This window comes from Cinclus cinclus, chromosome 19 (genome assembly GCF_963662255.1).
Source record: "Cinclus cinclus chromosome 19, bCinCin1.1, whole genome shotgun sequence".
Lineage (NCBI taxonomy): Eukaryota > Metazoa > Chordata > Aves > Passeriformes > Cinclidae > Cinclus > Cinclus cinclus.
Genome location: NC_085064.1, coordinates 7,975,596 through 7,998,859, shown reverse-complemented (window position 1 = coordinate 7,998,859; position 23,264 = coordinate 7,975,596). Strand labels below are relative to the sequence as shown.

General features: G+C 48.4%; 1 protein-coding gene across 1 annotated transcript in view; it reads right to left on the bottom strand.

Moving 5' to 3' along the window:
• ASTN2 (astrotactin 2) overlaps positions 1-23,264 on the bottom strand; it is a 315,039-nt gene that overhangs the window by 40,012 nt on the left and 251,763 nt on the right. The gene's annotated exons all lie outside the window — the stretch shown is intronic.

Sequence of the window (23,264 nt, the reverse complement as noted above, 5' to 3'; positions counted from 1 at the left end):
AGAGGAGAATGAGTCAGGCTCTGTTAACTATGCAAGGATCACCAGTCCTGCAGACAGGAATGATTCACCAAGGCAGCAAGAACTACAGGGTAGAAGAGACCAAGCAGAGGGTGCAGAACCAAAGTTATATTGAAGAAGAGAAGGAAGTAAGAAATTAAAGGGTTCCATGTTGCAAGACACCTTGGTCTCTATCAAATGTCGCTCAACTGACCTAGGATGACTCACTGGAAAATGGTGAGATTATTCTTGTGTGCTTTGTCCAGACTTTCTTTAGGAGAAGGAGAGCCTGAAGTCTGCAAGACTTCATCCCCATTTCCTGCTCCTCTCTCTCTTCTCCCCCTTTCTGAGATGCTCCCTCACTGAGAGCCTCACCTCCCTGTTGCTTCTGCTTCCCCTGCTCCCTTCCCATATCCATTCCCTTTAAATTTGGCAGCATTATGTGACTCTGTTTTCCCTATAAAAGATGCCTTCAAGGAGATGAGAAAAGCAGGGCCTATTTAGGAGCACAGCATGCCATAGGGAGGCCCTCCTGGATGCCACTGGCATAGAAAGCACATGTCACAAGAGATGGAGAGGAGAATATGGGGCTCAGGTGCCTGGGGTGAAATCTGCCTGCTATCCTGCTGTTTCTCCATTCCTCCTTCCTCTTCAGCTGCCCCCCTTGCCCTCCTTCTAACTAATAACCATAAAAAATTGAACAGAAAATACTTGCCCTGAAAAAAAAAAAAATAAACACACACACACACACAGAAAAAAAAAAAAAAAGGAACAACAAAAAAATAAAAGAAAAAAAAAAAAAGAAAAAAGCTCCACAATCTGCACTTCACAATGAGAGCTGTAAAACTTTTTCTGCTTGGAAAATTCTCCCAGTCAGTTTTTCCTACTGTTTAATCCCTGCTTTGAGTTCCACAGAATGAGTAAACACATTTTATAAGGTTCTAATTCATACCTAACTCATACAGTTTATGGCTTAACATAGTAAAATACACACACACACACAAACACACATGCACTTTTTATACACAGACACACACACACACACATACATATATACATGGATCCACTGGCACACATGGATAGACCAGCCTGGGTCCCATTCCTGGAGCCTCCCAGCAGCAGGTCTGATCTCTCCAGTATGTGCTGTGCCTTGAAAACAGCCTGGGGTGCTGAGGTGTGAGTTAGGTGGCTTGGGGAGTAGTTTCCACCCTAAATTCCTGCAACCTCCTTTGTAATAAAGGATTAATCAGTCTCGTTAAGAGAACAGTGGGATGCAGCACTCCATCCTTGGAGAGCAGAAGAATGCCACCACACGGTATCCCAGGAAAAATTTCTGCCCAGTCTCTGCCCAGCAAGCACCTGGAGTGAAAGCCATGGCAGGCAGCAGCCAAAGCTGGGCTGGAGGAGCTGCAGGGAGCTGGGATGCCATGTGGGCTGGGCCAGGTGTCAGGCAAGCATCATACAATCATGGAATCATTGGGATTGGAAAAGACTTTCAAAATCATTGAATCCAAGGCTTGACCAATTCCCACCTTGTCAAGTGGGCCAGAGAACTGAGCGCCACTGAGCAGGCATCTTTACATCCTTGTTTTCCCTTCTCTTCATTCCTTCTGCCCATTGCTGCTGTTTCAGTTTTTCAAGTGCAGTGATCAGCTTGAAGACTCAGTCTCTTAATTCTGGGAGCTATTTAGATACACATTTCCTCCACGGGTGTGGAAAAGCACTCCAGGTATTCAAGGTGGGCTCATGGGCATCACTCAAGGCCATCCTGGCCACTTCTCTGGTAATTCATCACTGGAAGTCACAGACAAAAGCCGTGGCTCAAGGGAGCAGTTGTTTCCACCCACCCAAAATGTGAGGGGTGGACTTCAGGCCCCATAATACTATTTTTATTTTCCTCCTCCTCCCCCCCCAAGAAAATAAACCAAGTGTTTATTTCCTGAATGCGCTGGTCTGAGAAAGGACAAGACTTTCCTGTGGGAGACAGGTGGCTGGGAAGGGAAGGCAGAGGCAAATATTTGCCAAATTTGTCAATGAACTCTGATTCAATTTTTCTTATTAATATTTATTTAGACATAATATGAGAGAAACCTGCTCAGACCACAGCAATGTGGGCGATTCCACTGTTATTCTCCTTGTGCCAGCTACTGGGAGGGAGGGAGAGAGGGAGGAGGGAGGGAAGAAAAAGCAGAAAAGTAAAAGTGTCAGGGAGTTTGCAGACAATTTTGAGAGAGTCACGGGCTTTCATTGTGGCTTAGAGGAGATGAGATGCCTGGAGAAAGTCAGTGATTCCATAGACACATGATGGGCAAAGAGGCTGTATAGCCCAGCCTTCCTTACTGATATTCAAGGCACAGGTATAGCTTTGAGAGTGAAATTTATGTCATTACAGAGCCCTCTCTTTTTTATTTTTTTTTTCTTTTAATGAGATGAAGACAAGGAGAATAAACTACAACCCCAGGTTTAGTAAATTGTGTAAGATGAGCCTGATGCATTTCTTCAGTGAGACAGTTCATTCCCTAGACAGGAGAACTGTGGTACAATCTAATTTATCTGGGTATCCAGAGGCACCGTGATGCGACACAAGTAATTATTAGGTAAGCTTGAAAAGATGGGAATTAGCATAATTATACTGCAGGTAAGGGACTGAGTATGGACAGATAAAAACAGGCAACGCTGAGAAGAGAGTGATGGGAACTGAGTTATCACTGCCAGAGCTCCTCAATGTTCATCCTTGTAATCAATCTTATTTCTCACTGGAAATACAGCAGTGGTTTTAGCATCGATGAAGTGGTGCATTATTAAAGCACCAGAGGATCAGTCAAAAGAAATTAAAACAACTTGAGGGCTATAGCAATGAAATAGAATGAATTTTAATATTTAAAAATGCAAATTAGGTTAAAGATGTTCATAAACTAGTTCTTTTGTTAGCAGGAACTTCTCCTGACAGAAATGAAGGAGGAGAAGGAGGAATACCTGTTTGCACTGGCTGGTCTCAGAAAAACCACATGGGAACTGGAGAAAAGGAAAGGAAAAGGAAGTTCTTGATCTCTTTAAAAGGATCTTCCAGGTGAAATTAGGAAGAATCGAACCCTTTGAGAGCAAAAGGCTGAATGTGGTGGCCCACTACCTGCCTTGCCAGAAAATCACAGTCTCCAGTCCAGCCTCTTCAAAGTAGGACCAAAGGTGGAGACAGGGCATGGCTGCTCGGCGCTGAATTTGGGGAAGTTCCAGTGCTCATCCATGAGCCCCATAGCTGGTGTTTAAACCAGCACTCTTCAGGAGCTGAAATCCCACTGGACTGTGGTGTCCAGGAGGAAAGTCCAGGGTCCCCAAACTGGCTGGAGGAGACAGCTGGGAGCGTGTCCCCTGTTGCCCTCCCCTGGATAGCAGGAGAATGTCACACTGCTGTGTCATGTCTGGGGACAGCACATCCCCAAAGCATCTCCTCTTTCAGCTGGGGTAATGGTTTGTGCTCTGGGAACACAGCAGCTGAACTCGAGCTCTGTTTTTGCTCTGGCTGCGTCTCGTGTAGCAACAGCTGGGGGACATAGGTTTGCTCAAACCACAGCCAGATGATTGGAAATAAAAACGATATTCATATATTAATTAACATCTGGTTACTTGTCTAATTACATGATACAATGTGCATGAGCTTTTTGTTCCCTCCATATTTTATGCATTGAATGAAAACTAAACAAATGTTGCAAAAGCAACACTGCAGAAGCAAAAAAAACAAAAACAAACAGTATCCAAGTCTGTACTTAAAACACTTACTGACCCATCAGTTTAATTAATATGCAAAGGAGGACATGACTAAACCATGACCACAAAGATGGTGGTGACACTGAACTGGAATTAACATCCAGCCTGCTCCAACCTGGCCATTTTCCATTCCCTTTGCATGTATTCCTTAAAAAAAAATAAAAAAAAAAATTGTTAAACTGAGCTCCTCAGGGCCTGATTTAGCTAATTATTACTTAACTATTTTCAAAAGCTACTTTTAATGGAAACAGGCCCTAAAAACATGGCTGTAAAGCACTACCCAAAGAAAAGGAGTTGATGTCACCCTGCCTATTCAAACCATCCACCAGTGACTGGGGCTTTCTGTCATGCTTTGGGGATGGAAATACAAGAGAAGGAGGGAGGAAAATCAGATTAACTAACAAAAGTCATCACTCAGGCTGTCAGGTGGTAACACATCATCCTGTGTGTGTGGCTGTCCCTGTGCAGCTTGCAGGGCTGGGTGACAGGACAGCTGTGGCTCCCAGGGAGGTGATGGGAACAGCATCTGCACGAGGATGGGATGGGAGGGAAAAGCTGAGCACTGCTCAAGGCTGGGTGTTTTGAGACAGGGGCATTGAGAGAGAAGGCAGAGAGGAGAGCAGATCCCTCTTCCTGCCCCACAACCTGGGAAAAATAAATGCCCAATGCATTCTGCCCCACTGAGAAACCCAAACAGGATCTGAACGTGATAACCACTCTCTCAAAGATGTTGTAGGCTTCATTAAAAACAGAGCAACAACAGAACCCCCAACCCTAGGCTCACAGCCTCCTGTCACTCCATTTTTGCTTTTTGGGTTCAGAAAGGAGTCTTGAGGCTGACAGGGTTTTGGGAAGGAGCTGGCACAGAAGCTCGACCCCTTGGCACTCAGCAGTCCTGTTTGAGTACCAGGCCAAAATCAGGGTTCTGTTTGATGCAGATGCCATGGAGGGAACATAAAACAACTGCTCCCTTCTGCGTGGGCCGATGCCCATGATGGAGACTTCTTCCCAGCACAGCAGACACATTTAGGTGTCACTGGGATGTGAGCAGACATGTGGGACATGAGCTCTGACAGGCTAATGCCACCAGCCAGCACCTGGTGCCACCCTCAGTTTGTTAGAGGGACCAGGGCCAGAGAGAGCTCCTCTCTTCATTCCAGTCACCCATCCTGCCTCAGAGGCAGCCAGGTGTGATCCAACCCACCTGGCTCATCTCACTGCAGCACTTCTGTGAGGGTGACCCAGCAGGGTCCAGTCATGAAATTCCCACCTTATGGTCAGCCTCCCGTAACCCCATATAGATGTTTCCTTCTCTTGCTGCATCTCTGCATGAGGCCAGATCCATGCTTAGCTGTCTGGGATGGGGATCCCCATGAGGACACCCCCTGAGCTGAGAAGGTAGTGTGTCCTCAGCCCACTGCCTGAGGACTTTCCTTATGCTCAGCTCCCACAACACTCCCAAACTTCAGCTGGTTGGGTTGGAATTTTCCACACTGGGTACCTGCCTCTGGCTGAATTTTTCAGGAAAGGTTAAGATTAAAAGAAGTTCAGCCAATTTCAGCAAGGCAGCTGGGAGAAAATATGATTTTCTTTATGTTAAAAAAAGGTGTAAAACTAAAACCAACTTGGACCTTTTATTATGAAACCACAGTGTTCAAAGCATGGATGTGGCATTTGTACCTGGATGTGGCCTTTCAGTGCCTGAAGGGGCTCCAAGAAAGCTGGAGAGGGACTTGTGACAAGGGCCTGGAGTGACAGGACAAGGGGGAATGGCTTCAAACTGCCAGAGGGCAGGGATAGATGGGATTTTGGGAAGGAATTATTCCCTCTGAGGTGGTGAGGCCCTGGCACAGGGTGCTTTGAGAAGTTGTGGTTGCCCCTGGATCCCTGGAAGTGTTCAAGGTCAGGTTGGATGGGGCTTGGAGCAGCCTGGGATAGTGGAAGGTGTCCCTGCCTGTAGCAGAGGGATGGAGGACTATCAGATGCCATCCCACAGACACACATGCCACCCACTTAGACTTTGAGACCAAAATCACAGACAGCACAACCCAGCAGCACATCTGCAGAGCCATGTGGGCATTGGCTCATGACAGCTGGCACCCAGAGGGGTCAGAGCTCACCACCCTGGCCCGAGGGCAACAGCTGGGCTGGAAATCCCAGGTAAAGAGCAACGCTCAAGCCAACTCTTCTCTCCAGGGCTGCATGCCTCAACTCTCCCTTCCCTAAATAAGAATTACAAGAATTCCCTGTTCCAGAGATGGGTGCTCAGAAAAATAAAAAATCACAAGAGAATAAATACTGATGGAATAACACCTCAGAGCAAGAAGTCAGAAATTCATCTGCTGGAATATTCCACTTCCCCCACTCAAGTTTTTGGTGCCACATAGAACTGAGGGGGGCTTACACCTCACTCCCTGAGTTGGGACACTTTGTAAGCAAGAGCTTGTTCTTTATTTGTGTCTGCCCTGTGGTCTTCAAGACAGCTTCAGTTTTCAGGGCTTTGACAGCTTCAGTCTTCAGGGCTCCTACCCTCTGCTCCTTTACCAGCATCAGTAAACATGCCAGGAGGAAGGAACAGAGAGAAATCCAGAGGAGACAACTGTGATGTGAAACTCTGGCGCAAGTGGTGCAACCAGTTGCATGTCAGGGGGCTTGGGAAGGGGTGGTGGGAGCTGGCAGGGTGGGCAGTTGCTCAAAGAAAACCACAGAAGACTGACCAAGCACTTGGAAGATTCCAGGCATACCTCCCAGATATGCTGGTGGTTACAAAATCCCTGCCTGGATAGGGTGGCGGCATGCCCTTGGGGAGAGGAAAATTAAAAAAAAAAAAAAAAAAAAAAGGAAAAAAAGGGGAAAAAAAACCCAACCGACCATTCATGGGGCAGAAGACAGAGGGCTGCAAGTCCTCTGCTTTCATGAGACACCGCAGGCATCAAGACATTGCTGGCCTGGAATTTGGGCTATGCTTGCGGTTGGTGAGGAGACTCTCTCGAAGCCTTCGGTCCCATTAAGCAACATTGCATGATAATGCAGCAGCACTCTCAGGCTGAGGGAGAAGGAAAACAAAACAGATTACTCTGGATGGAAAGGCATTGCTGTAAACCTGGGAGGGAGAACATTCCTTCAGATATTCTTTTTGGCTGGTTGTGTCCTTTCCTTCCAGCTCCCACCTCTCTCTCCCTTTTCCCCCTCCTCCTCTTGGAAGATTGGTGACAGCAAGATTTTTATTTTTTTTTATACTAATATTTCCATATTAAATAAAAAGGAGAAGTGTGAAGGGCCATGCAGAGCGGTGGCAGCTAGACAGTGGAATCTGCAACTGAAGGGTGGAGTTGGAGCACTGGAGAGGTGCCGGTTATTTATAGGGTATGAGAGAACACAAAAAATGTCTGGCCCCTTTAAGGCCCCTTAATCCAAACAACCAATGGAAAGGGGAAAAAAATGAAAAAAAAAAAGAGAGAAAAATTAAGGGAAAAAAAAAAAAGAAAAAAGAAAGGGACAAAAATGAGAAGAAAAGGCATCTCTGTACCAGACTGTAAAGTGTGAAGGATGACCAGAGGATGGCTTGGCATAGTCCTGCCCCATCCCTCCAGCCAGAGCTGTGCCCATGGCAGGGCAGCATCCTGCTGGAACAGCAGGGCCAGCATCAGGGCACAGAGCCCTGTGCTCCTGAGGCAGCCCTGAGACACAGCTGCCTCGAGGGTGGGACAGGGCAGCTGTTTAATCCATGAGACAGCAGTGCTGGACCGATGAATGGAGATATTCAAGAGATATCAAAGGGGATGAGTTGAGAATGTCAGGAATACGGCCTGGAAATTCCCTTTCTTCTGTCTGCATTCAGGGAGCAACCAGGCATCTTTGCACTCGGATCCTAGAATAAGGTTCATTACCTCACTCGTTTTGGGATCTATAAATGAGGGAATCACTTGTAAGGCCCCCTCATGTCCAGGAATTTCAGTGTAGATGTGGATGCTCTGGGAAAGCTGCTGGTTGGACCCTTGTCATGGTTGGTTTAAGCAGGGTTATTTGGCTCCAGGCCTGGAAGACCATGACTTCCAGCTCTTTCCTAGAATTCCTGATAGCTTGTAGGCCAGCTGAGTAATGCCTTTTCTCTACAAGATATCTTTCTTGAAGAGGAGTGAGAGGAACCTTGGTGCAAAAAGGTGCCACACAAACCACAGATGTTTTGTGCTCTTAGTAAAACTCCTTTTTTGCCTCTTTCCAAAAGAAATACATTAGGTTATACCTATTTTTTCTACACAGGCATAAGGGAATTTTGAAGAGGTCCTGGAGGACACTCAGCACTTGGGTGATTTAGTGTCCAACTAAGTGGGTAAGTCATCAGCTTCAATTATTATACACCTGGAACCAGGAAAGCTGAAGACAGACAATTCTGTGGGTAGAAAGGGGTCAGGAAAGAGATTCAAAAGCTCAAGCAGATGACAGTGACACTAAATCCTCAGGTCTTTTCACAAGCCCTGCTCTTATTCCCTAGGATCCTGTTGAACCCATGAGCCTCCATTAATAGGTTTCATTCTCCTCTGCCAGTATCAAATAACAAATGTCAGATCTCATATGGGAATCACTAACAACATAAAAATGAGATTTATATGGAAAAATGAAGTTCAAAAGAATAGTTATAAAACCCAGAAAGGTTTTGTTTGTACCCAAGCACACACAAATAAAATCAAAGTCAAAACAGTGCTGTTCAGAATTGAGATCACCATCACCCGTGACCTTTTCCCACCATCATTGTGACTTTGAATGCCGGACATTGGCTACAAATTAATTTGCTGAAACTGAGGAAAATGCATCCCTGATGTGTAAATAAGAAAAGGCTGAGCATGCATTAGGTAATTTCAAACTTCCTTGAACTGCATGCTAATACTCCCTGTAGCTCCAGGAGCTCCAGAGCTCTAGATCTGCTCCTAACCTTCCAACCTTGTGAGAAGGATGACATAAAAATCCTCAGTTGCCAGCAGACGATGCCGGTTGACCACAGAAATGCCAGAAGCACTGGAGATCTGGAACACACGGAGGCATGGAGAGGTGAAAAGACTTGGTCATGGTGGGGCCTGGAGGAGAAGGGTCTCAACACAGCTCCTCTGATGTCAGTGCCCCAGGGAGGCTGGACTGACATCAAGCAGAACAGTGAGGAAGAGGAGGACTGAGCCTCTTCCTGCTTGTCACAAGGCGAGTCCAGGAAACTCAGATCTCAGCTCTCCTCCTGCTCTGGACTTCAGCCATTGGCTCCTCCAACTTTGAGATTCTGTCAGCACACCTCAACCCCTGAAAACTGGGGCTTGGGCCAAGGCCCTCAAAGGGGAGCAAAGGAAGAATGGGAGACAGAGTCCAAAAGTCTTTCCGCCCTAAAGGTGAGCCCTTTGGAAGAGGTTGCAGTCCACACGCCCCGCCTGGGGACAGACTGCCAGTCACTGTTTGATAAGTGGAGTGAATGGAAAAGTTACCCCCACACAATGATGTTCCAGCAACTTTCAGCACCAACTTGTCTTTTCCTTTATCTTTTTATTTTATTTTATTTTATTTTTTAACACAGACTCTTGGGAAAGTAACTCAGCAGAGTAGAGACAGAATAGAATTGTCTTTTTTTTTTTTTTTTTTTTTTCTTTTTTGGCTTCCAATGCAAGAATGCAAAGCATTGTCTCTCTGGGAGGAGAATTAAGTATGGGCAAGTGTTTTGGCAAGAGAGCCACAAAGGAGAATGGAAGGCGAGGATGAGGCGGGGGAAGAGGAAGGGAGGGAGAGCTGGGGGTCAGATGGATGGTTTCGTCTTTTATAAATCTTGGATGCGGAAGAGGCACACAGATGGCTTTGTGTTTTAAAATGATTCTAATAAATCAACTCCATAATCAAAATGCCCTTGTCTCTCTTTTTTTCCCTCTTCCATGGATCACAGCTGAGCAGGGAGGCTGGAGCAGGAGTCTGGTGGGAGGGAATGGCAAAGACTGGAGGTGAAGCCCAGCTGTGGTGAGGGAGTGTGCAAACCCTTGTGCATGCATGAGCCACTACAGCACTGGCCATGTCACCTCTGAGTGACCAAATGACAGGAGCAGGAGAAGGAATGAGCACAGAGGCTCTTCAGCCAGCAAGGGTGGGCATATCCTGGCAGGATCCTGGATATTTCTAAGGAGGAATGTGCCCATACATGTAGGATGAATGTCTGAGTGGGAGAGTGAGTCTGTAGCTATCCCCAAACAGAGGAGCTGCCCTGATGGTGGGGGAAGGAGTGGGAAAAGGCAGGGTCTGGTCTCTCCCAGGCGGGAGCAGACGTGCCGAGGAGGAATGCTGTGTCTCCGTTCCAGAGCTCCGACTTGGCTGTGAGGAAGGTGCAGCCTCTCCTCCTCCAGCAAGAGCCACTGGGCCTGGTCTGCGGGGGGAGAGGAGGCTCCTGCAGTTCGGCTTTTCCATTTGGAGCTCCACGTGGCACAAACTCCCATCGGTTTCCTTGCCAGAGGGAGCCAGGTGGAGAGAACAATAAAAAGCAGAAGGCGCGGGGCGGGGCGGGATGGTCCAGAGCGGATGCAGAGGATGGAATTAATCAGCTGTCCGGGAGGAATATTAGAGCTCTTCGGCTTGTCGTCAACGCCTTCTCCTCCTTCCCAAAGACAGACACAATGAGAGACCAAGGAACATTTCCTATTGTTACAGGGGATTTGTCCACAAGGTCCAGCCCCATGTGGAAGTCATTACCGGCTGGGAGTGGTAGGTATCCGCACAGAACATGCAGAGAGATGGGATGGGGGAGGGCAACTGGGAAAAATTGGAGAGACCAGAGATGATGTGTCCCTGCCTAACTGATTTAAGCATCTCGTGGGAGGTGGTCACCACAGCAGCCCGGCTCCAAGTCCAGGGATCACTGTGAGCTGGGGTACAATGTGTTTTGCTTTGTGTCACCCCTCGGGCTGAGCCAAAGTCCTGAGTACTCCTGTGAGAAGCCATCAAGGGTAGCTCAGCGCCAACAGGAATGGATCATGAATTTCACTGCTGCTACTGAACGGGGAAAAGAGGGAGAGTTACATCAAGGTTTTCTTTTCCCTTCTCTGGCCCTCCCAAGACAGAAAACTAGAGTGGCTGCAGCAGCAGCTGTTCAAAGCATGAGGTGAAGAGCTGACCACTGCCCACCTGCACGTCCTCCTGCTCCAGAAGAACTTGGCCTTGTGCATCATGCATGGAAGAACGTAACTATCCGTGGGTGAGAGCCCAGGACTGAGTGATCAGAGAGAGTCAACACCTCTGTGCTCCCAGGGGAAGGCAGATCCTTTCAGACATACTACATTTAAGCTCAGTTTTTTTTCCCATTAAATCATATTTAAGACAGCAGCATGTCCAGAAGTGGTGATGTCAACATCCCCAGGACAGCTGGAGGAAAGGAGCACCTCAGAAATCCATGGGAAATTTGCATCTCAGCTCATTCACTGCCATGTCTCAGTCTCCCTGCTCCTGACCTGTTGGGTACTGAACAGGACTGAGTTGAGCAGATATTGCTGTAGATAAAACAGTTCTGTGTACAGCAGAGCTGACCTCCCCAAGTTCTCTCATGTCTTCCCCAGCCATGAAGGAGCAGATAGAAACAAAGTCAGTCATGTATAGGGTAAAAAAAAATGATTGTATGAAGCCTGCTTGGGCCATTTGGTCTGACAGGAACCATGTGACGCATGGGATAGAGAAATGAGAGACAAAGAAGGGCAGGGACACAGTCCAGGGCTCTATGGGGACACAATCCATGGAACAAACAGTGTCTGCTGGGGTTTTCAGAAGGTTCCAGAAACAACTGCCACACTTAGAGATGGGTACATGGACCTGTCTCAAACCACGCCTCGCCAACAGCACTTGGGAAACAGAAAAGCTGTGGGGAGACGGGAGAACAAGGACTCACAGTCACCTCCACATGCTGCAGGACACCCTGGACAGCTGCCCCAGCAATAGCCTCTTGTGCAGCACAGAATAAGCAATTTCACTTCTGCCCTCCTGCTCCAGCCCAGCCCCACCACGCCCCATTTCTTGCCTCCATCAAATTTCCTGCTCACAGGAGCCTTCACCCAGCCAAACATGGGGACATGATGCTGTGCTGCTCCTCTTTGAGAATGAAAAAAAAAAAAAAAAAGACTCCTTGTTGTACTTCATCAGTGGGAATCTCAGGATGCACAGCTCATTTATCTCCAGTGGATTTCACGTCAATTGAGCAGGATGTCCCTCCTCACAGGACTGCATCCAGTTGGGTACTTTTGCCAGCATGAACAGTACAGCTTTCCCTTGTAAATGGTGTGAACATTCTCCTTAATTTATGTCCTACAAGAGCTCATTTTTATCAACATTTATGCATCATAACACATTGCCCTCATCTTGCAAATTCCCAACACGGGCACAGCTTAGTGTATGCCTGAGATCTTCCTGGTTCCAATGAGATTTTCAGCAGCAGCTTGCTGAAGAGGCTGAGGCTGTGCTTATGTTTTATGGATCTGGAAAAATTATTACATAGCGATAGGGTTCAAACAGGAGTCCCCAGATCCATCAGATGTTTGACTTGCTTGGTACATGCAGTCTAAAATGGAAACGGGATGAGAAACATAATAAAATGTAATAAAAATGTCTATAAACATTTCAGGTTATTGAAAAGAATCTCTCTTTGTAAGTTCCCTAACTTGAATTAATGAACATGTATTCTCACAAAGCTAGACTGAGAAGTAGCTCATATTTAATTTAAATTTGCATTGTTCCAATTACACCTACAAAATGCACGTGACATTTACATGGATAAAATACATTATTTCACTCTAAAATATATTTGAATGTAATTTAAATTAAATTTAAAATTAAAATCATACTGAAGCTTTTTTTTTTGCCATATGTATTTAGGGGACACACCACCCTCATGCTGTACTACCAAAGAATATAAAAGCAAAGTTAAATATTGAACTCATGGAGCTCTATTTTCTCTTTCAGTTTTTTTTTTTTTTTCTCTTTTTAAACATCAGCTGGATTTTTAGACAATCTTTTTGACACCATACACACGCTCTCCACTGTGGCACTAAAGATGACATGAGCATGATGTGGATCTGTTCTGTCCAGAGGGAGAAGCCCATCACTCCTCCAGGAAAATGGCTGTGATGGCTCAGCTGCACAAAGCCACCCCTGTGACAGCAAAGAGGCCATGGCCACCATGGGCAAGGGAGACAGGGAGTCCCCAGTGTCACTAGCCCACACCAGGGCTCCTCCAGAGCAGTACCAACTACCCCTCTCCCACCTCCCTTCCTGCTCTGCCCCCACTCCCAGATCTCCTTCCCCTTCCCTCTTTCTCTCTTTCACTCTCCCCCCACAGCTGGTTAAAATTACGCTGGAATTTTGTTTTTCTGTCAAGTGAATTTGGGCCTGGTAAATCCCTCCCAGCCATTCCAGTGGCCTCCCAGCAAACATCCAGGCTGGACGTAATGCACATGATTTAAGAAAGGTGCTGCTGGAGCCATTTCCGAGCACGTTCACAACATGGGGCTGGGGGCAGCCAAGAGGGGCTCCTGGGGATCACAGACACCCAGGGAGGGATGCCAGGGGGTCCACATGAGGAACGGGCAGGAGAAGGAGGAGAAGTCTGAAGGCACGGCGTGACAGCTGGAGCAGCTCACCTTGCAAAGATGCAAAACAAAAATAATTACAGCACAGAAACAACACAAAAACATCTCTTGGAGAAAGCCCAGGCCTTTTGGAGCAAACGTGAAAACCCTCATGTGAGGGAAACCAACAGGGAATTGTGGCACAGGAGGAGAAGGACACGTCCTTGGCTAACCCAGGGGAGGTGGTGACAGCACATGACAATAAACTGAGGCTCCAGGCACGTACCTGCACACCAGTGCTCGTGCCTGCCACAGTGTGGGGGCTCCCAGTTTACACCTGGGGGCCACCAGTTCTCAGTGGTGTTTGAGTCACCTCTGCCTCGGGCTGGCAGAGCTCAGCTCAGGGCAGGTCTGAGCACCTGAGCTGCTGGCTGCTGGGCCCTGGCAGGGACATGGTCATGTCCAAGAGCATCCCCTGCTCTGCAGCTTTGGTGAGGAACTCAAACAATCCCAAAACTGGTGTCCCACCTCCAGCATCATCCCCAAGGAACTCCAGGATCTCCCAAGAGACCAGGCAGCAGTTTTGAGAAGGACTAGTCAGGAATTTGAGGTCAAAACCAGATGTGCAGCAAAAAAAGTCCTTCTGTTAAAAGTAATCGGTTTAGAAACAGACATACAGGTCAAAGAAATCTTGGGCTGGGGGAAAGAAAGTGAGGCAATTCCTCTGGTAGCATTGAAACTGCCCCATTGTGACATTTTTGGCGTGGAACAATGCTATTCTAGCTTTCAAAGACTTTTTAAAAGACAATCACCAATGGTTAAAAACACTAAATTTTTAAAAGGTCAGGAAGAGAAAAAAAAAAAAAAAAACCTTTTCACTTTTGCCCAACCAAACCTCTAAATTAGCCCTAAGTGGGTTTTATGAGTGGGCAAGAATAGGAGGTAGGGGCTGTAAAGGGTGGATTTTATTTAATGGAATATTTCAAGTTATTTTAGACGGCAAGATGGGGAACTTTTCCTTTTAGTCATAATTAAATACATGCATGTTGTGCATATATACACATGTATATATCCATAAACACCTCTTTCCAGACTCAACATCCAGGCCCTCCCCAGGTTTAATTAATACCTGGTTGTGCTGGGCATGTAGACCTGATCCCTGTCCTGGACGGTTACTGATCCCCAAAGAGCAAACCAAAGGATGAATTAGGATCTAAGGAGCAAAGCAACAGCTTAAACCCCCTCAAAAGGCTCAGCAGCAAACCTGCAAGCAGAATCCAAGGAGCTCTGGGTATCACTCAGTGCTTTATGCACTTGGCCAAGTGCATGGAGGAAAAGCTATTTATAAGGTGATGACTGAACAGCTGAACATGGGCTAGGCTGGATGTGAGCATGGAAGAGAGGAGAGAGATGGGCTGTGCATGTGTGCATGCCCACAGGCACGTCCATGCCCACCTCCCAGCAACCACCTCTGAAATCACCCAGAGGAGTGATTTACACCAGAGGAGGTGTAAAGAAAAGAAAGAAAATCAAAAGCTGAACTTGGTAGTAGTCCATATTCCGTCTCCCCTCACCCTAAACATGGCAATAAAAATAGTAAATTAATTTTAAGGTCTTTTTTTTTCCTCTTAGTTTTCTCTAAGATGATAAGAGAATGTTTTATATATAATCTAGATTTATGGGGATTTTTTTTGTTTGTTTCTTTTTCAGTTAAATGCAGGATTATGAAAGAAAAAAAAGAAGTCATGTTTTGGTCATAAACAGAAAACAATGCAAACAGAAAATCATTTAGGCATTAATATTGCAAACCTGATGCCTGCATTTTTATGTATATATAGATATGCATTCACATGCACACAAAAAGATATAGAACCAAGCCCTATGCTTATACATCATGTTTATACACTACATCTAAGTGTACTTATAGTGAATTTACTCACTGACTTTTTTTGGTGCTTGAAGACATGCCAGTAAAAAGCCAAAATGTCAGTAAACACAGTGGATGTCGTCACTGTTTTCCCTCTTCAGGTTGGTTTCCCTGGTGTACAAAGGTCAGCTCCAGCTCCAGCATAAATTATTGCTGCCTATTTGACTCATAATAACATATCCAAATAATAACCAACACATGCTGGATGCTTTATGGATGAATAATTCCTACCCCAAAGAACTGGCAATTCAAACAGTTTAGATGTAGCAAAACCAGGAGAAAAGTCGCAGTGCCCAGGTTGTGTGGCCAGGGGCAGAGAAAATCCTGTGCTCAAAGAAAGCCTCCAGGACTGGAACTCCTATCCTCCAGGACTGAACCATCTCTGCCAGCACCTCCACTTCTGCCCTTGCTGGACCCAAGGCAGGAGAAGCAGCTGGGACACGTTCATGGTGGACAAACCTCTGCTAAAGCCCAGGAAGCCTTTGGGTGCTTTGCCTTGGAGCGGAGCTTTGGGACACCCAGGTGGGTGTAGAGGTGTAGAGAGAGTGTCAATGGATGGGACACTGCCTTCCCTTCTCAGGATGGGGCCCGGCTGTCACCCACCCCTGCCCTACAGGACCTGCTCTTGCTGAACACGCGGCTGAGAGCCCTGCAGCCTCCACGATTCCCTGCACGTGACGAGCACGAGCACGGACGTGGGCTGTCCCTCCGAGCACATCCTCTGCCTTTGCTGCTGGCTCCATCCCTGACATGTAAATAATGACATACCATTTCCACGGCTCTCCAGCCTATTACGCCGCTCTTTGGACCTTGCCTCCCATCCCAACACAAAACCTGCGTCCCTGCGTGACCCTCCTGGCGCAGCCAAAGCAAACCAACGTGCTATATTTGTTTTTCAAGCCCTGGCCAGGAATGATTCCCGTAAGGCTCAGCCTGGCTTAATGGAGCTGTGTCTGTGCTCTGCCTCTAAGCCTGCACTTGGCCACAGGGCTGGAGCTGCTTTTGTGCTGCTCGGGAAGGACACAGTGGGGTTTGCTGAAGGTAACAAAGTGAGAAGCAGTGGCTGTAAGGGATGGTGGGGCAGCAGAGGAGGAAGAAGACAAGAGAGATGAGGGAAAACAGGAGGAGGGGCAGACAGAGGGTGCTCCCAACTTTCCCAGTGGCTGTTCAAGAAAAACTTGACTGGGCAGCAGTAAGAGGACAGTGGGGTTGGATGAGCTGTCACCAGGACCTCCTCACCACCTATGTCACACCACAACACTCACCCCCTCCAGCCTCTTGCCTGACCACAGCAACCAGGGTGTTTTTCTTGGAGGCAAATGCTGCTCCCCACTTGTTTCATTCACCCAAAGAGTGATGTTCTGACACAAACATGATGACATAAATCTTGCCCTAAAATAGACATGTGAGATGCTGAGCTTTTTTCCAGCATACTAAAGCCCTGTCCTCTGTTCTTGTGAAGCCTCCTGCCACCACCATGGGTGCCTGCTTCATTGCAGAAGTACCTGCAGTATAAAGAGTCCTGGATATCACCAGAGCACCATATTAAGAGCCCCCATATACAGACAGTCCTGGTAGCAGGGCACACAGGGACTTTTTTCCCAGGAGACCCCTTTTGCCAGCAGAATTTCCTCACTGGGGGCACACTCAGCTGAGGAACAAACAGGTCTGTCCAACCAAGGATGTTTGCAGCCAGTCGAGTGTATGGCCGCAGCCTGCACTCAGGAAGAAGTAAGATGTTAATTAGTCCTGCTAATTGCATCAGTGAGGTGCAAGTGTCCCATACACCAGTGCCTGTGAGGACACCCAGACACTAGTCCACTCCCCTGGGTGTGCCCAGACCCTGCACACCAGAGTAGAGCAAAGGTTGAGGCTGAGGAGTTTCCCTCACTGGAGATATTCCAGAACCATTTGGACACAATCCTGTGCCATGTGATCTGGGAAGGCCGTTTGTGAGAAGGGAGGTGGGACCAGATGATCCAATGTGGTCTCTTCCAATGTGACCCACTCTGTGATTCTGTAAAGAAGTTATACCAGGCTCAGCACACAAAACCCAAGTGGTTCCACTGCTGCCAGACAGGAAAAGCTTTGGGGAAGATGAGGACAGAATGGCTATTGGACCCAGATCTCCTGTTTAGTGTTGAAATATGTCCAGAGCAAAGTAGGAGAAAGGAGAGATTGAATCTGCAAAGCTTGGCTTAAGAGCCAGACCAGGAGCTGAGCTCACTCAAAGTTTGGATGCATTCAACTGGGAAAAGATTCAGCTCCCTAAGAAGAGAATGGCCATGAAGTTTGGACCCAAAACTAAGCCTCTACTGAGTTTGTACTGCTGTTTTTTTGTTGGCACCCATCCTATGAGGAAGCACCCATTGCTGATGGCAGGTGGGCTCTCCATACTCACACTGCAGACCACCCAAACTGCACACACTCCAACACACTTCATGCTCAGGACATGGGACAGTAACCAAATGTCCTAACCCTGTGGCCAGCAGCAATTTGCATTCTGTGAACAAGGAACCTCTGAGCCCACCAAACTCCACCAAGGTCAGATATAATGAGGATGAGACACATCTTCCCCTGAACATCCTCAAAACCAGCAAGCATGCTACCCAGAAAGCCACCAAAGAAGTACATCTGAGAAGCCAGGGTGTGCCTGCACATCCCAGGCTGCTGCAGTCAGGCAGGAGGGGACAGAAGCACTCCAAGTTCATCTCTCAACAGCAGGGATACTCTATACCTGGGCAGCTGAATGTTTCATGGTGAATGTAAAACATTTGAATGTAAATGTGGAACCTCTGCCCAAAGAGTATTGAATGGCTCAGCTGTGTGTAGGAGCCCCTCACCCCTGGGGATCCTGGGCACGTGGGATCACAAATCACTGCTTGTACTGTGTATAATTAACAGCATTGAGTCAAATTCCTGACCACAACTACAGCCACCCATGGGCTGTGGCTATGAGGGAGCCATCGTGACCACAGCAGCATCTCAGAAATGCCTCCTCCGGCCAGGAGCTCCCCCTGACCCCCCATTGGTGTGGGCATCTCCCACAGCCTCACTGTACACACCGGACATCAGTCTCCAGCTGGGATATTCTGGCATCTTTCCCCAGAGGGACACTCGGTGAGCTAAAATGATGTCTCCACCCCTGACACCCTCCCTGGTCCTGCTGCAGGGACAGGGCACAGCTGTGGGGAGGTGGGGTATTCAGGGAGTGGCTGGGACATGATGCCAGAGATGCCAGTCTTGCTTGGAAAGCCTGGATGGGCAGGAACATAGGCAGAGCCGCAACTCCACCTCGGCCCTGCCTGCTCCTGCCCACCTGCCTTGGGAAGGGAGGGAGGAAGCCATAGTGCCACATGTCCCTTGGGATGCCAGGACAGAGAACAACAAGGCAGGACAGGGAAAGGCAAGGGAAAGCAAGGCAGGACAGGGAAAGGAAAGGTAGGACAGGGAAAGGCAGGACAGGGAAAGGCAAAGGCAAAGGCAAAGGCAAAGGCAAAGGCAAAGGCAAGGCAAGGAAAGGCAAGGCAAGGCAAGGCAAGGCAAGGAACAAACAGTGAATGGCAGAGCTGGGGCTGCCTGAGTGCAGAGCGACCCAGACGGGGCCTCCTCAGCTTCCCAGCCAAGGCAGGACGGAGCAGCCCAGCTGCTTGGGCTTGGCTTCTCCTTGCATGGCAGCTGGGGGGGGAGAGCCAAGCACGGGGAGAGACGGGGAGCGTGAGCGTGCACAGGGGGCTGCAAACGCCCTCCCCTCCTACATTCCCTCAGCTTGGGGGGGATGGAGAATAAGGAATTAGTAATTAGAAGGTGAAATCAGGACATAAAAGAAGCAGAAAATCGTCTCAAAGGGTGCTTTTTTCTTTTTAAAGGTTTCACCAAGATTTTTGCTTTTCCCCAGGGTGTCCTTTGCAAATCAGGCCTCACTGCAAAGGCTATTGGATATGACTCTGACGTCAGTAGGGAAAAGATCCCCAGACTCTCATTAGAAAGGGGAAGACAAAAAAAATCTTTTTTTTTTTTTTTCCCCCTGACCAATTTAACCTTTTCAGAACAATAAACACACTGGTTACAGGATAAAACCAAGCAAGCAAAACAGTTGTGTTCTTCACTGCCTGGGGACAAGCGAAGGTGTGTGGTGGCAAATGCCAAGGACTTGAGCTGGCACTGCAGCTGGGCATCCCCATGCTCCCCATCCTGGCTGGCTCAGCACCTAGGGGCCCCTGGGCAGCAGCACTGTGGCCACAAACATGGCTGCTTTTAACCCTTTGCTAGTCTGGGAACTCAAAATTTCACCACCTGAGCCAGTGTGTTGGCATCAGAAAGAGTCCGGTGAAGCTGTGGGATGCAGGGACAGCTGCCGTGGACAGGGAGAGGGAGCAGCCAGTGGTACCCAAAGGTAGGGATGGATTTTGTTCCTGACCCTGCTGCTGACACAGCCACAGTGACAGAAATCAGTGAGCAGGGTGAAAAGCTGCTCTGCCTTGCCCCAACATGTGGGGACAAACTGAATTACTGTGATCCTGCTGAAGTGGCTCCATGGGTGAAGTCCTTCAGCAGCTCCCCAAATGCCCCTTGCAGACTTCCCACCCATTTTTGAGAGTGCTTGGATGTCAGGGTTTGCATGATCCTGGCACACAGGTTCTGTACAGGAGAATTGTAGGGTTATCAGCAGCTCCTCATTAGAAAAATAAAGCATCAGTGTTCAGAGCCCTTGGTTGCCATTCCAGGAGAGGACAGAGGTGTGAACAAGGCCCTAAAGGGCCATGCTGAGTCAGGAACTGTCCTAGACATAGAGATTGTGCCCAAGTCTCTGGAAAACAAGGTATTTTAAGTTTTAAAATTATGAAGGGTGGCACCTAAATGAAACAGCCATTTCCAAATAATAAAGATGAGACTTGTCAGTGTGCAGTACATGGGACTGCGCTGATGGAGCCTGAGACATCCAGGGTGGGCAGCAGTCCATGGGGAATATTGGCTTATCCTATGTTGTTTTGGGCCTGATTTTCCCAGCCTGGGGTGGGCAGATGCTGCTGAGCAGATCTGATAGGACTCCTCATGAGAACTGGACTGCTTCCCTTCTGCAGGAAGTGGAGGAAAAATCACCCTGAGGTGGAAAAAAGACACAGTGAGTGGCAGATCCAGCTGATAGAGGGGGGAGGACCAAAGGGCTGGGCAGCTTCTCCAGCCTTCCCATTCCATCTGGAGCCGTGCTGGACCTCCCTGCTGCCCACCCCTTCTACGTGCTTGTTTTCCTGGGGGATTCTGCATGGTTTCCTTCTCCTCTTTCTGGGTGCCCTTGTGCCCTGAGCAGCTCTTTCTCTTGGCCCTGCACCTATTCCCATGCTCTCATAGAGTGAGGAGACAACTCCCCACCCGGCACAGTGGGACTCTCCTTTAAACCCTGCCCTTCACACCCTAAAGCCACAGCACCCCATCCCACACACTCTCAAACCCCACTCAGGTTTTCCTTGGTCCCCATTGCACTGTAGGGATGCACAGCTCCTCTCCCTGCTGCCAGTGGTGGAACCACGCCGGGGCTGGATACCAGTTGCCCCAGTTCAGCTGTGCTGGCGAGAGAGAGGACGGGAGCTTTGGCCAGATCTCCACCCAGCCACGTCCCTGCAGGGTGGGGAGGGAGGAAGCACAGAGGCCGCTCGCTCCGGCTGGCTGGCCCCTGGCTTGGCTTGCCTGTGCTGGGGCGGGTGTGCAGACAGGGCTCTTCCCTCTCCTTTTTCCTTTTCATTTTGCACTTCACTGTCCAGGGCAGTGAACGTGGAGCCCATCAGCCCAGAAAGCTGGGACTGCTTTCCCACCACTCCCCTGTCATTCACGCTGTCACATCTTTCCTGTGGCACTACCACTCACATTCAGGTGGAAGCCTCAGCCCTTCCCTGAGGTTTGATGGGCATGTGCTGGGCTGGGAAAGCCCAGGATGGGTTGCAGGGACCTTTCTGGGATGGACAGATGATAAACCCTGTGTAACAGGGCTAGAACCTCTACAGGTTGCGTCCAGGACATTTTCTTGGCTGACACTGAATGCACGAGGGGGTGGAGCTCATCAGCAGTGGATAGGGAAAGCAGTCCTGTTATTTTTGGGATTAGGATACAATCTCCTCAGTTGCCTGCCCCTGGCAGAGTACCTCCTGCCCTGGCCATGGCTCAGGACTTTCTCAAGCCCCACAGAGCATCAAAAGGTGCTGAACCTTATCAAAGGAGAGGGGATAGAAAGCAGCTAGGAATTCACAGCTTCTTTTGCTCACCTGGCCTTCACCTTTGCAGATGTTCATCCCAGCATCTCCTGAGCTCTGTTCTCCCCTTTCAGTTCCCCACCCTGGTTAAGCCCCCAGCCCAGCCAGGCCAGCCTGACTCAGACATCATCTTGATTTTATCCCAACGAGGCTCACAGGGAGGATGGCCCACCTGGCAGAGCCAAAAGCAGCTTTGTGTTGTACAGGATAATCCTGGTGGGGTGGTGATAAAAATCTCCTCATCCCCATGGAAATCGAGCCATGTTCCTCACATACCTCCACTAATTCAATTTTACACTGTGTGAATAGACCTGCCAAACCTTTATTTTTCTTTCTTCTTGAGAAGTTCACAGCAGAGGGGTACAGTGGGCAGAGGAGGAGGGGGTTGTACATGAGGGAGGGGTGGGCTCTCTCTTGCCTCTCCTGAACCTGATCTCTGCAATAAATAGTCATTCTTGGTCCTTTTCAGGCATGGTTCATTAGTCTCCTTTCAAAACATGTGTCTGGGTATGAAGGGTAAGAGAAGTCTGGGGTAAATATGCCATTGCTTGGAAATACCTGGGACAGGAGGCGTGGAATTTGGATTTCAATGAGTATGAGGGATAAAAGCCCCTGAAGAGCATTCACTGCAGTTCTAGTATTAGAGCTTAGCCTGGTGTGAACCACAGCTTGTCTCACCCTTAGTCTCCACTTCTGAGGTGCCCCAGCTGGGACTCCCAGCCCCAGCACATCCTCCTGGTGCCCTCTCCCATGCCAAAACCCCCTCAGCACACCTTGGTCCTGCCCTGCAAGACCTCACCAGCATTTATCCAGGGTTGCAGATCAGCATCATATCAAAGAATCGTAGAATAGTTTGGGTTGGAAGGGTTAAAGTTCCACTCATTCCCACCTCATTCTTGGGACACCTTCCACTATCCCAGGTTGCTCCAAGCCCCGTCCAACCTGGCCTTGGACACTTCTAGGGATGAGGCACCCACAGCTTCTCTGGGCAGCCTGTGCCAGGCCCTCACCACCCTCACAGGGAGGAACTTTTCCAAAGATCTAATCTAACCACCCTCCTCAGTAAGAACACTTGTGGCTTTGGCACACACCAGAGCTGTGAGTACTCACTGTGGCAGAGACCTGGATAAGGGCAATGCTTAGGAGAAAAAACATGCTGCAAAAAGTCCTTATGATCTTTTGGATCTCCTTGAGGGCTCCTTGGGTTTGCATCTGCTCTAGCAGATGTTTTTGCACCTGCAACAGCATCTGCAGCTAAATGGCTCTGCAAAACCCTGATGGGTTGTGTGACATCTGACACAGCACAGAATCTGGGTACAAGAAATCCAAAATGGTGCCTTTACACAGAGATGATCTTTTAAAGTCCATACAAGACCCATTCAGAGAATACACACAGGGAAACTGCTGGCTCCACATTTCTGAGTCTGCCAGGAAATTTCCTGGTCGGCAAATAATTGTACAAGCAAAAACATTTCCACAGGAGATTTGCTCTGGAGCCCTGGGTCTGGTCCAGCACCAGGGCTGACACTGGAAAGCAGAGGGGAAGTGGCCTGTTGAGCCATCAGCCTGGAAATCTCAGTCTCTAATTGCAGATGGCATTCTGAGCAGCCTGGTCTAATGGAAGGTGTCCCCATAGCTGGGGCTTGGAAAATTTGATCTCTAAGGTCTCTTCCAACCCAAACCATTCCATGATTCTATGAGTCCCCACAAGCCCTTTCCCACAAGATGTGATTTCCTTCACGTAGGGCAGCAAGCACA